The 13,953-nt window shown below is 38.0% G+C and overlaps 1 protein-coding gene across 1 annotated transcript in view; it reads left to right on the top strand.

Moving 5' to 3' along the window:
- Positions 1–13,953, top strand: part of CUNH8orf34 (chromosome unknown C8orf34 homolog) — a 364,057-nt gene that overhangs the window by 101,308 nt on the left and 248,796 nt on the right. The window lies entirely within an intron of this gene.

Genomic DNA, 13,953 nt, shown 5'->3' with positions numbered 1-13,953 from the left:
TATGTTGATTTGGGTTATACAACATGCTGTCTATAGACTGTTCTTTTCCAGGGGCTTAGACCATGCAAACTGAAAGAAGCATGAAACATCCCTGCTCCTATTTCCTTTAACTTTAATGGAGCCCTGTCACTAGTTCAGATGTGAGGATTCTAGGCCTTGCTGCATTCTTGCCTTAGCATAATAGGATATTAAATCACTGCCTCACTAAATCAATCCAGAGTGCTGTGATTTTTGAGTTTCTGTGTGTTTTTATAGATTTCTTATCTCTTCCATTTTTTAATCAAGCTGATAGCTGTGCTTTGTAGCAGCCCCTCTTCCACCTTCTTCTGTGGACTAGGAAACCAGTGCAAAATGTGAGTAAAAAGTTCCAGATACATGATGTTACCAAGCACCTCTATTCTGGAGAGATAAGTTGTTGGTATCATCTCTATGAACCATAGGATTCAAAAGTCTAAAGTAGCACAAAAAACTTTGAAACTGAGCAAATAGCCTCAACTAGGAATCTATTTTTATAGCACTAAACCCATTGATGACTGCATTAACATATAAACAGTGTAAAACATTGACATATACAAAGCAGTTGCTACAGTGAAGAGGCCAAAAGACCTATGAAACCTTCCTCATCACTTCACATGTATGACCATTTCACCCTGTTTGAGAGGGTAAACAACTCTATTTGGGGGAGGATGGGAATTCCAGTAACATGTGTATGCTAATGGAAAAGTGTAAGGGTTTTAAGTCAAGTTTTAACCAACCCCTGTGGAGTTTACTCAGAACAGGCAGAGAGACAGGCGTCTTCCAAACCCTAATTTGAAATCATCGTAACCTAATGGATGGTGCTGGAGAAAACATCAAATCTGTGTTTGGGAGAAGGACCAGAAAATACTCATGCCTGACATTATTCCACCATAACAGAAAGAATATAAGGCAAAGGTCAGAGATCAAAAAGGCCAATAGAAACCTTGGAGACAAGTAGTATTCCCCAAGAAGAAAACCAATAGGGAGACCAGGAAAGGTCACAATGCGCTAAATAAGGATTATCATATAACAAAGAATAAATTTAAAAATCTAGTAAGGGGGGAAAATGCAAGTATGAATGGTAGTCAATTAATCAATCCCTGCCCTTACTTAAAGTAACTAAAATAACAAATAAAATACTTTACGCTAGATGCTTTTAGTAAGTGAGAGCACCAATATTGAATCAATCAATCAATCAATCAATTAAAGGGTTTATGTAAATTAAGAATCTAGCATGGAACCTAGGCCTTTGACTGTCTGGCAGCTTAGAGGAGAAAGCAATTCTAGCCAAGTTTCTTCAGGAGGAATTTCTTGAAAGGAGGAGAGGAATTCAGCCTCTCCTTCCCTCTCCATATACATATAAGTATCTTAAAAGTAGTACAAGTATCCAAAGTTACACAAATATAAGTCTAAGCAATTCACTTGCAAAAGGTCTGAGGTTTTTAAATGAATTTTAAGCTTACTACGAATCAACAATATGATATGATAGTCAAAAATGCCAGTTCAGTTTTAGGCTACTTTAAGAGATCCATAGTATCTATATCTAGTGAAGTTCTAGCCCTGGTTAAGATGAGATTACACTTAAGTAATTGTGTTCTGTTTTGGGTACCATATTATAGAGAGGACATTGATAAACTGGAACTATCTAGAGGAAAGTAGTCAGAATTGGAAAAGGCTTTGAGATTTCATACACACACATATATATGTGTATATCTATGTATATATGGATATTATACATATCCATATATACATACACACATATATATCTACAGATATGGATATATGTCAGAGAAAGTCTCTGGCTTATCAATGTCTTTTATATAATATAGCATTCCAAGCAGAATACAATTGCGCAAATGTAATTTATACCAAAAATTGCATGCATGTGTGTGTGTGTGTGTGTGTGTGTGTGTGTGGGTATGTGTGTGTGTATGTATATACACACATATACAAAAACTTGTGTGTATATATATATTTGTTACACACACACACACACACACACATATATAAATAAATATATATATAATTTATTAAATACCTGCTGTTTCAGGCACTGTGCTAAGCACTGGGGATACAAAAAGAAGTAAAAAACAGTCCCTTTCCTCAAGGAGCTTACAATTTAATGGGAAAGAACAATTTGAGAAAAGCAAGCTATATGTGTATTTATATGTATATATATTTCTTGAAGAATATATATATATATACATGCACATGCATATATATGTATATAGCATAGTTCATAGATATAGATATGAATATGTCTTTGTATCTACATATGTATAGTCTGCATGTATGTACATGTGTTACGTATTATGCATATTACATGCACAAATGATATTATTTTATATATTTTACATGCATATATACAGATAAACAGATATACATGCATGCATCCATAGATGTATATATGTTTTATGTATAATATGTGTGTGAAAAAGAACTAAGAATGTTTAGCCTGGGGATAAATTAATTAGTCAATAAACATTTATAAGTGCCTACTATATGCCACTCTGGCTCTGAGTGCTCCATTGCAGATGTGGAAACATCACCTGAACAATGGCATAAAAGGAGCAATTGAAGGAACCAGAAAAGAAAGGACTTGTAGGAGACTCAGGCTCCTCAAGTATTTGAAGAAATTTCATGCAGAAAAGGCATTCTATTTATTTTTCCTCGCATTAGAGAGTGATACTATGAAGAATGAAGGGAATTGCAGAGTGTAAAATTTTGACTAGGATTAAGGAAAAGTATTCTTAACAATTAAACTATCCAAAAGTGGAATGGAATACTTTGGGAGATGTTGAATGGAAGACAGGAAGAAGCTTTATCTTAGGCACTTCGTAAATGTTTATTGAATTGAATTGAATGTCTCAATTCAAGACACAGCATGGTGTAGTTGAAAGAATACTGGATTTGAAATCATCAGGACTGTCTATTTTATCTACTGCCTATGAAACCTTGAACAAAGAAAGGGAAGGGAATAAGCATTTATATGGTGTCCACTACGTGCCAAACACTGTGCTAGGTACTTTGTTAATATCTCAACAAATCATTTTGCCTCTCTGGAATTCAGTTTTATCACTTATAAAATGAAAGGTTTGCACTTAATGACCTCTGGTGTCCTTTCCAACTAAAAAATTATGGTTCTTTGAATCATATGGTTTCTAAAATTATAACTCAATATATAAAGCAGTGTGCATATTAGGCATTTAGTAAATAAATACATGTGTGAATGAATAATAGATGAAATCAAAAGTAAATGTTAACCAGAAAAATGGCAGTAAGCAAAAAATAAAAACAACAAAATAATATAATAATAATCAATTTGTATGGCACTTTAAATTTGCAAACTACTTTACATGTATTATCTCACTGGAGTCTTATAACAGTCCTATGAAGTAAATACTGCAGGTATTATTATAGGCATGTTAAAAAACAAGGAAACTGACATCCATAGAGGTTAAGTGACTTTCCCATGGCCACATGGCTAGTAACCATCACAGCTGGGATTCAAACCTAGACCTTACTAATTAGAGAGAATCTGTAGAGACTATATAAATTTAAGCTTAATTAAAGCTATTGGTATTGAGTGAAAAAATATTATGATGGGGAGAAGTTTAGTAAATTTTACTAATTCTGAGAAGACTTTTGAGAATCCCTTGGACAGCAAGAAAATCAGATCAGTCAATATTTAAAGAAATTAATTCAGACTATTCATTAGAAGGACAAGTACTGAAGATGAAACTTATGGCCACATAATGAGAAGACAGAACTTATTGGAAAAGACCCTGATGTTGGGAAGGATTGAAGGCAAAAGAGAAGGGAACAACAGAAGATAAGATGGATAGATAGTGTAATGGAAACAACAAGAATGAGCTTGGGCAGATTTGAGAAGATAGTGGAGAATAGAAGGGCCTGGGGTGTCATGATCCATTGGGTCATGAAGAGTTGGACACAATTGAATGAGCAACAATAACAACAACTAAGTCTAACTTCCTCAAGAAACATTTTGTGATTTTTTCTTTTTATATTTTTCACCATAAATCCTCAGCCATTCCTAGTAATGAAATTGGACTTCTTTATTTTCTTGTGACGGTCTTACTAAATTACTTCAAAGTATTTGAAACTTAATTATCCCTATTGTGTGGGACAGAGACCACTTAATCAAAAATAAAAACAAAGACTTAGATACCTTGAAAACAGAAAGGAGTTTATTGCTTTCTCATGAGAAAGGGTACCCTCTTAGTCGCCATTTCAGGCCAGGAGAGTACAAGTTCGGTATGGAAATCAAGGCTTATTTATACCCTAATTCGAGTTCCTCCTCCCTAACCCTCTTCTTATTCCATTGGCTGGGCTTTCGGGGGGTACAGTCTCTACATGGGGACACAAATTTGCCCAGAGACAAGAAAAGGCAGGAAGCAAGCAGTTCAGGTTGGGGCAGGGCTTATTCTTTCTATTATGTGCTTAAAAACAGTGTCTGAGCAGGGGAAGATTTTGAAAGCAACAATCAAGAATTATTAACAAGAACTATTGACTTTTGAGGAGGCTTCACTTCTGAGAGATCATCTCTCACAATTCCCCCCCCTCACATTTCTTACAATTTGAAGCCTCCTCACACCCATTAAACCTTAATAACCATCAGGGTGGTCTCGGACTGGCACCCAACCCTGACTCTTCAGAACCTTCAGCCTGGTTTCTCCTTTACCTTCTATCTTAACCAAGGGGGACAAGGAGCAAGGAGTCCTGCATAGAGGAGAGACACACTAGGACTAAGATAATAGCAATTTCCCTCAAATTTTACAATCTAAGAGTTTTTAGAAATACAATACAATTTAGAAACAGTAATAACATATGTAACAAACATCAATTGCATTTCCATATTATGACATACAGAAATTGTCACTCTTATGTTACCTTTAACATTTGGCACTCTTGGTACCTTTAACAATTGCGTATTCTGCATTTTAACATATGCATCCTTCTCTAATTACACTTCAGATATTGAATCTTTTACATATGATAAATCCAAACACTGATTTTACTCTTACTTAGGCCATGAGATGACTACAAATTCAGGATCTCACATACTTCTTTTACTGACCACTTGCTCTGATCACAGAAATCTACTATGAAAGGAAAAGGCAGGGACATGTGACATGCCAAATATGACAAGATAGAACATCCTTAGCTCTGTTTGAATTCAGATAAGAGTCTCAGTTCTCCAATCATGAAGTATCAATTCCATATCACAGCCAGACTCAGGAATAGTCAGGTGGGAAACATTCCTTCTCAAAGCAACCCAATGGGGAAACTGAGCCAGGAGGATCCCATCCTAGATTGAAGCTAAGATTCTCCTCACAGCTTTTTCCCAGATGCACACCTCCATGTACAGGATCACATTCCCTCTGGGTGCTTGTGGCATCTCTCTCAGATGCTGATTGAATGCAGACAACTATACCCAAATTCAAACTCAAAACAAAATTAATTATAGTCCCAAGAACCTTTTACCTTAAGCAGCAAATCTCACTAATTATGGCTTAAAGCCAGATACAGTTAATTTTACTCCCATGGAGTTGCAATAATCAATAAAAATTTACCAGGACTCACATCTCAAATTTAAGCTTGTCCTGGTGTAAAAGCTAATCATTAGAAACTTGTAACTTCTCAGCAAGCCAAGTTTCCTCTTTTTTCCTGTTTGATCCCCATCACCTTATTCATGTTCTGGCTTTTAGGGATGGCATTTCTAATTCCCTATAATTTCCTCATGTTCTTTCTATGGGCCAGGTTGTTATGGTCCTAATTCGGGTCTACCAGGGGGAACTTCTCTTCTCCCCTTGGTTCCCTTTGTGCTATCAGGTGGCCAGCATCTCAGGCCTTCATCACTGCCCTCTGAATCTGATCTTATTCTTCCTCTGTGAATAAGATATCTAATATAGCTACCATTTTCTCCCCAAATATACAAATTAGGTCCTAAAAACTGTTTGACCTCATCAGTGACCCCCAAGGGGTCCTCAATTAGCTTCTTCATATCCTTCTTAAAATTCCTAATCTTCGAACTATTGAGGGGAGCATTCGCGTACTTGATTCCTCCTTGAGCTAAAGGAACCTCTTTTAATGGGAACTCCCTGGTGGTGCTAGAAATAGGTAGCAGAAAGTTCTCTTGGTCTTTGAGTAACTGCTTTAGTTATTGGCAGAGAGGGGTGGGGCGGTGCTGAGGCTTCCCTCAGATCAATCAGGTCCTCCCAGGGAGGATCTAATTCTGCTGTCCTTGCCTGCTGACCCCCATATCCCAAGAAGGACTGTTTTGAATGGGCAGTTACTCCTTTTCACACAGTAAACAACTAACAATTCTAGGTTTTAACATCAAAACAGTAACTTCAAATAACTTAGTTCCAGATAATCCCAGCTAAAACTTCCCTTTAAACATAGACAAAACTTGGAAGTTCTCATTTCTTTAATAACAGTACTTAAAAGGAAATGTTACAAAACAGGACCATATAGAATGCCCCAACAGCCCTGATTCATTCCTTTTTCTCTTCTCTCTGAAGGCACAATTAATTTAACATTCTAGATTATAAAAGAAATGGCCCTTCCAACAACATAACTAATACAATTGCTTACCAGATTACATCATATAAGAAATAATAAGAATCATGACAGTTATTGGGGGAGGAAGGGTGGTGTGTTGGAAAAAGGGGGATGTATTTAATAAATACTTGATAACTTTTCATTTTCTGAAATAGCAAAATCTGATCATTAAGAAATTCAAATTCCTGTAACCTAGTCAGGAAAATGTAAAATTTACAAGAAGTAAATTGTAACTACTAAGGGTGACACATTTTTTTAAATTATTCTTTTTGGGCAAGCGTGCTCATCAGCTTGCACTGCTCCCCACAAAGGTTTGAATATTCACCAACTCCTTAAACCCATGGAACCCAAGCAAATGTTTCATCAAGTTCCAATTAAAAACTTAAAACAGACCCAATATAAATCTTTCTTTCTTTCTGAACTCTTTCACCAGGTCCAGTCTCCTGGGGCCACTCCCACCCCTGTCTATGCTAGGTGGGAGATCTGAATGGGAGGGGAAATGGCCACAGGGAGGTAAGACAATGGAGGGGAGATTGGGTGTAGCCACAAGGCAAGGCCAGTTGATGGGACTATAGCCTCAGGCAACTGCCAGAGATTTGGCCATGTGGGAAAGTCCAGGGTTTTTCCTTTCTGGGGCCCAGATCCTAACCCCCTTCACTCAAACAAATGGGATCCAAATTCTTTTGGAGTAAGGGGCAAAGGTCTCGGCAAACTGTTTCAGCTATAACCCCTTCTTTAATTGCAGCTAAAGGTGGAGATACCTGGTTTTAAAAATTATAAGACAGGGTTAGCAGGGCCGACTGGTTTTACACAATTTTTCCACTGTCCTTTAGTTTACTCTCAGTTCACTTTAATAACATAACAATACAAAAGTTTACCAATTTGAAATAATACTAGAGTTTTAAAACTTGAAACAGACACATTACTAGTCAGGTGGCTCCAATTCTGTTGACCGTATTTCCAACTTTCCTTACATAGAAAATCGGACATCTTTTCACTATTTGCATTATATGCTGGTCACATCTAATTAAGGAACTAATAATCATAGTTAACATTTTTTAGTGTCTGCCCTCTGCTAGGCATTATGTTAGGCACCTTCCAATCATAACAAATTTCAGATCCATACCTTTTCCCCGTTTACCTTAGTACCAAACAGTGTAACATCACATTTCATTTAAAATATTACCAGAATGAATTAAATTACCTTTTGGTTGTGTTCTGGCATACAAAAACTTTTCTCTTTCATGTGAGGCAGAAAAGATTAGGTGCCACAACTTTTACTCTCATAAACTTTCCTGCCTTCCTTCTACCTACTTATCCCTCTGCACATAGCTTTACATAGGAACACTCATTCACACCACAAACACAAACACAAAAACAGACATCCTACAAATTGTAAAATCTTCAATTCATCAAAACATATTTATCTTTCCCTTTATACTCTGGCAAAGTCCAATTAGCTATGGTCCAGAACATCAGGAAAGGAGCTATGTTGCTGACCACCCGCTTTTGGATGTCCCCATGGCTCACCAGTTCTTGCCCGTTAAGGCTCACCATATCTTGCCATGAGGTGGAGCCTCACTAGTTCTTGTCCTCTTTTGAGAACTCACCGATCTCGCCCCCTTATGGGAGGGGAGGCTGGCTAGATCTTGCTGAGGGCTCACTAGTTCTTGCTTTCTGTAGAAAGCTCACCAATCTTGCCTTCTCGCCTCACTAAGCTCAGCCTTGCCCCCCCCCCCCCCCAGAATCACTAGTTCTTGCCCTATTACAAGGTATCACCAGTCTTGTCTTTCCTGGGCCTGTGCACACAAACTTACTGACCACTTCAAATTCTTCAAATTCTTCAGCAGATGGTGGTCATTGTTCCCTTTCCAAGGTTTCTACTTTCAGGTATCTGTCTTTCTTCGGGGCCATTCCTTAAAAGTGAAAGGAAACTCCTACCATTCCTCTGACCTCTGGCAAGTGGCCAGTGGGAGCCTGTCCTAGGACTGGCTAGGAAGCCCTTCTCAGATAAGGAAGGAAATCCCAGAGAGCCCCCAACTGTGTGGGACAGAGACCACTTAATCAAAAATAAAAGCAAAGACTTAGATACCTCGAAAGTAGAAAGGAGTTTATTGCTTTCTCATGAGAAAGGGTACCCTCTTAGTTGCCATTTCAGGCCAGAAGAGTACAAGTTCGGTATAGAAATCAAGGCTTATTTATACCCTAATGCGAGTTCCCCTTCCCTAACCCTCTTCTCCTTGTCCCATTGGCTGGGCTTTCAGGGGGTACAATCTATACACAGAGACACAAATTTGCCCAGAGACAAGAAAATGTGGGAAGCAAGCAGTTCAGGTTGGGGGCAGGGCTTATTCTTTCTGTTATGTGCTTAAAAACAGGGTCTGAGCTAGGGAAGATTTTGAAAGCAACAATCAAGAATTATTAACAAGAACTATTGACCTTTGAGGAGGCTTCACTTCTGAGAGATCATCCTCACACTGTTGATACTGATCATTATTCTTACATACCTTAGTCAATGACTTCCATTGGTTGTAAATATAACAGTTTATTACTTGGCAGCTGACGTGGTGATGGGCTTCTCTATATTTAGTTCAGGCAACAGAACCACAGTTTGTCACCTAGACTTGAAGCACTTCCACATTGGAGTAGGACTGACCAGAGATGCATGCTACTGTCATTGAATGCAATAACTTACAGTCCCCTCCATACAACACTGAGGCCACAGAGTATAATTCCTGGGCAAGCTTCCAATTCAATTTGCAAACTCACTTGATGATTCATAACTCAGCAGCATTATAGAGAGTGCGTTTCAAATCATGAGAGGCAGTGTGGTGTAGTGGATAGAGAGCCAGTTTTGAAGGTAAAAAGACCTTTTTTTTTTTGCAGTTGGGGTTAAGTGACTTGCCCAGGGTCACACAGCTAGTAAGTGTCAAGTGTTTGGTCTGAGGCCGGGTTTGAACTCAGGTGCTCCTGACTTCAGGGCCGGTGCTCTATCCACCGTACCACTTAGCAGAAAGACTGTCTTTCAAGTCTCTTCTCTGACATATATTGGCTCCCTTACAACAAGCTTACATTTTCTTCTTTTCAACTTCCACCCCTTGTCACAAGTGATACCCTTTGGATCCAAGAAGAACAAATCTAATCCCCCTTCCGTGTGACAGATCTTCAAATATTTGAAGACTGCTATCATGTCCCCTTGGGCTCCCACCACTCCATACTCTTCAGCTCCTTTTGTATGTTTTCTTCCTGTATTAGACAGCAAGCTCCTTGAGGGCAAATACTGTCTTTCTCTTTGTGTAATTGTATCCCTAGCACTTATCACAGTGCCTGGTACATAGCAGATGCTTAATAAATACTTATTGACTGTGTGATTGACTGTGTGAATGATCCTAGTGATGAGGTATAGATTCTTGGGGTGCTGGGACCCTGACACAATACATGTGTCCTGTGCAAATGAATTCAACTCAAGTCTGCTTTCAGCCAAAGATAATGTTTTGTTACCAATGAACCAACCATACAGGCCAGACTCTTAAGGAATCTGACTGAACGTTAATGATCCCTGTAAACAAGAGTGGGCATGAGGAAACCTCAGTGTTTAAATAGGGACCAGGGTGGATCTTATATACACTTAAGTAATTTTGGGTGACCAGAGGAGGGCCTGGGAAGGGGATCTGGGTGGCTGGGGGAGGAGTTTAGGGAGAATGGGAGTGTCTGGATGGGGTCACCCAGGAATAGACAATGAAGGGCTAGGCTTCATCAAGGTAACAAAGAACTGGAAAGAAGAGATTGAAAGGTGGGATCAAAGACTAGGCTTCTTCATTAGGGGATCAAAGAGTTATATAAGGCCTAGGAGAAGGGAGAGCAGGTTCATCAGAATAAGAATAAGAGATGGGGAAAGTCCAGTTGAATGGAGTATAGCCTCAGGTAACCATCTGAGACCAGAGTGAGGTCAAAGAAAGTTTAATGGTTTTTTGTGGCCCATAGACAAATGGGATCCAAATTCTTTTTTGGGGTGAGGGGCACAGGTCTTGGCTTGGGCCCATACTCCATCACTAGGAAAGACCCATTACTCTTGGGAACTTTGAAACACTATGTGTTGCATTAAAAGGTCTTGTATTGGAGAAAGCAATTTCCTCCTCTAGGAATTCCCTATATAAATGAAATCATAGGTACCATGCTTTGCTTTAGAAACTTCTCTATAACCAGCATGTCCTTATTTTTATAGACAGTATTATTATAATTCCACAAATTCAATTAAATTTAATTTTGAAAAGTAATGAAAAGGGACTAAATAATGTACTTATTAGGAGTATAGCTCTTATGAGTGTAAACATTCATCTACAATTTTCTCTTCAACTATGGTCCATTTCCTTGTTATTAAATACTTCTGTCTCTCATTTAAGTAAGCATATAATATCTACCTAGGACTGCCTAAAATGTATATTCTCAATAAAATTACTAAGGAGTAGCTACTATTCAGAAAATTTGGACAAGCCTGTCTGAAATTTAGGAGGGACTGAGTTTACTTCCCAGCTCTTGCTTCTTATCTGTGCTAAATCTGGGAAATTCACTTAACCTCTGTAGAACTCAGTTTTCAAAATGAGAGGCTTGAGCTCGTTGACTTTTAAGGTCTCATCCAGTTTCAGAATTGTGAACCTTGCAACAAAATTATAATCTGCCATATTTGTCCTTTATGCAAATGCGTATTTCCCTGCTAACACTGTGTAGCATACAGAAAGCACTTAATAAATGCTTGTTGACTTGTTAGTTTAATAGTTTGATATATTCTTCAGACTCTTCATGAGGCAATGGAAAGAACTTTGGATTTGGACTTGGATTTGAACCTTAATTCTGTAATTTATTATGTAGATGAACTTGGACAATTCCCTTAACTTTGTCTCAGTCTTCTCACCTGCAAAAGGGAAGGGTTGAAATAGATGTGACTTTTAATATTTCTTTCAGCTGGAAATCTCTGATCCTATTCATCAAATAATATAATATAACATAATAATATAACATCATCATATAATTGTTTCATAAACAATTTACAAATTAACATTTAAATATTTCCATACATCGCCTCCAAACTAACTTTACTGTTTGATATGATACATTCCAAACACACTGTTCCTTGACTGTGATATTTGATTTCTAGCTTGATGCCTATGCACAGGACATTTTTGATGCCCACAGTGTATGTCCACTAGATTTCCTCCTCTTGGCATCATTATCTTCCTTGAAGGCTCCCCTCAGGTGTGATTTCTTCTACCAAACCTTCACTACTCCCTTCAAGTTTTCATTCTTCTCATCCATAATTATCTCATATTTACTTATATGTGCACAGTTTATAGCCCACAGGGTAACGTGAGATACATGAGGTCAGATACTTTTGTCTTTGAGTCAAAAGTATCTAGCATCATAATTTGCTCAAAATAGAACTTCATTTAATAAATGTTTGTTGAATACTTTATGGAAAAAAATTCAGCCAGAGTGAACTATTATGTAAGGAGCAAAATCTGAATTAGACAATTAATAGGCAAAATTAGGAATTTAGAGGGTCTAAACTGAAGTAATTTTGTTTTATCAAGGCTAACTCTTCTGTTAGAGTATTTATGAAATAATATGAATTCCTGAAAAAAAGTCTATGAAATTATATCTGTTGATAATTTTTTCTAGTAATCCACGCATTGAATCTTAAAGTAGCTTGTGGTAATTAAGGTGTTAGGTGACTGATTCAGGGACATAGAACTAGGCTGTATCAGAGAGAACAGTTGAACCTATACCTTCTTGACTCTGAGGCTATGCCTGTTCTTGAAAGGCAATTCTCTTTGACTACACCTTGTATAAAAGGTGCTGATCTTCAATAGTAAGGAGTTTTATTCATTTAGAATTCCCAAAACTAGTGAAATCAACTGGTTTTTATTGGTGTGCTGGAAGTTCACCAAAGAAGATAACTTTAACTTAAACAAATCATATTAATGAGTTGCTGTAGCCAAAATTTCATCACTTGATGGCCCATTTTCTCCATGCTGAGCTAGATTGGTTCTCAGATGACTGCAGGTGTATAGATCATTTCTAAGATCATATTTATAGCTTTCCAACTTGGTAAGAATCCACCAAAGTTCTGGCATATCCTTCAAGAATACTATGCTGCCATGTCTCTATTGTACCTTGGTTTACTTTAGTTAACATACATCAATTATTATGTATTATATCTATTCTTAAAAACAGTCCTCAAATATATGGTGAAAACAGAATAGCACATTCCACTATCAGTCTTTAAATGTGTGGCTATAGCAAGTGTGGTGTTACGAGGTTTGGGAGCCAGGGAAGAAAAGGAGAGGAGGGATTAATTCTCAGCATCTAGGAAGACTCCCTGAAGAAAGAAATTCCCATTTTCCAAAAAATCTCACCACCTTCTCATAATTTGTAACTAGGATTGGAGCAGCGTATCCCAGGAGAAGGACTGATGGACCAAGACTTAGGAAGACCTGGTTTAAAATCCATGGGACACCCTAATTGTGTGAAGATGGCCAAGTGATTTCAACTCTATGATCCCGTTTCCTCATCATTGATGAGATTCGTAATGCCTATTGGATTTACCTCACAAAGTTATTATGAGGCTTAAATGAAATAATATTTGCAAAAGTGCTGTGCAAATTTAAAAGCACTAGATAAATGTCACTTTTTACTCTCAAGGGCAAGAATGAATGCTCCCTGCCACTTTAGGGCATGCTTTTGTGGTCTCCATTATTTTAATTGGCAATGCAGTAGAAAATAATGCTGAAAGGAACCTGAAAACTTATGACTTAAGTGTCTTTTTGTAGCAGAATAACAAGAAGAAGCATTTATTTAGTGCCTACTGTGTGTCAGGCCCTGTGCTAAGCTTTACAAATACCTCATTTGATCCTCCCCACAACCCTGGGAGGTAGGTGCATTGTTACCCTATTTGTTGTTCTTGTTTAGTCCTGTCTGACTCTTTGAGACCCCATTTGGGGTTTTCTTGGCAAAGATGCTGAAGTGGTTTGCCATTTCCTTCTCCAGCTCATTTTACAGATGAGGAAACTGAGGCAAGCAAGATTAAGTGACTTGCCCACAGTCACAAAGCTAGTAGGTGTCTGAGGCCAGATTTGAACTCAGAAAGATGAGTCTTCCTGACTCCAGGCTCAGCACTCTATCTACTGTGCCAGCTAGCTGCCCCTTCTTGGGAAAACAAAGATGGAAACTGGAGCAGAGGTTAAGTGACTTGCCCAAGGTCATATAGACAGTACGTGAAGCTGGATTTGAGCTCAGGTTTCCTGCCTCCAAGCCCAGCATCTATCCACTGAGCCACCTAGCTGACTACATAGC

The sequence above is a fragment of the Phascolarctos cinereus genome, unplaced genomic scaffold (assembly GCF_003287225.1).
Source record: "Phascolarctos cinereus isolate Bilbo 61053 unplaced genomic scaffold, phaCin_HiC Scaffold_4;HRSCAF=312, whole genome shotgun sequence".
NCBI classification, from domain to species: domain Eukaryota; kingdom Metazoa; phylum Chordata; class Mammalia; order Diprotodontia; family Phascolarctidae; genus Phascolarctos; species Phascolarctos cinereus.
The sequence above is the reverse complement of the archived record's forward strand: the minus strand, read 5'-3'. Positions and strand labels throughout refer to the sequence as shown.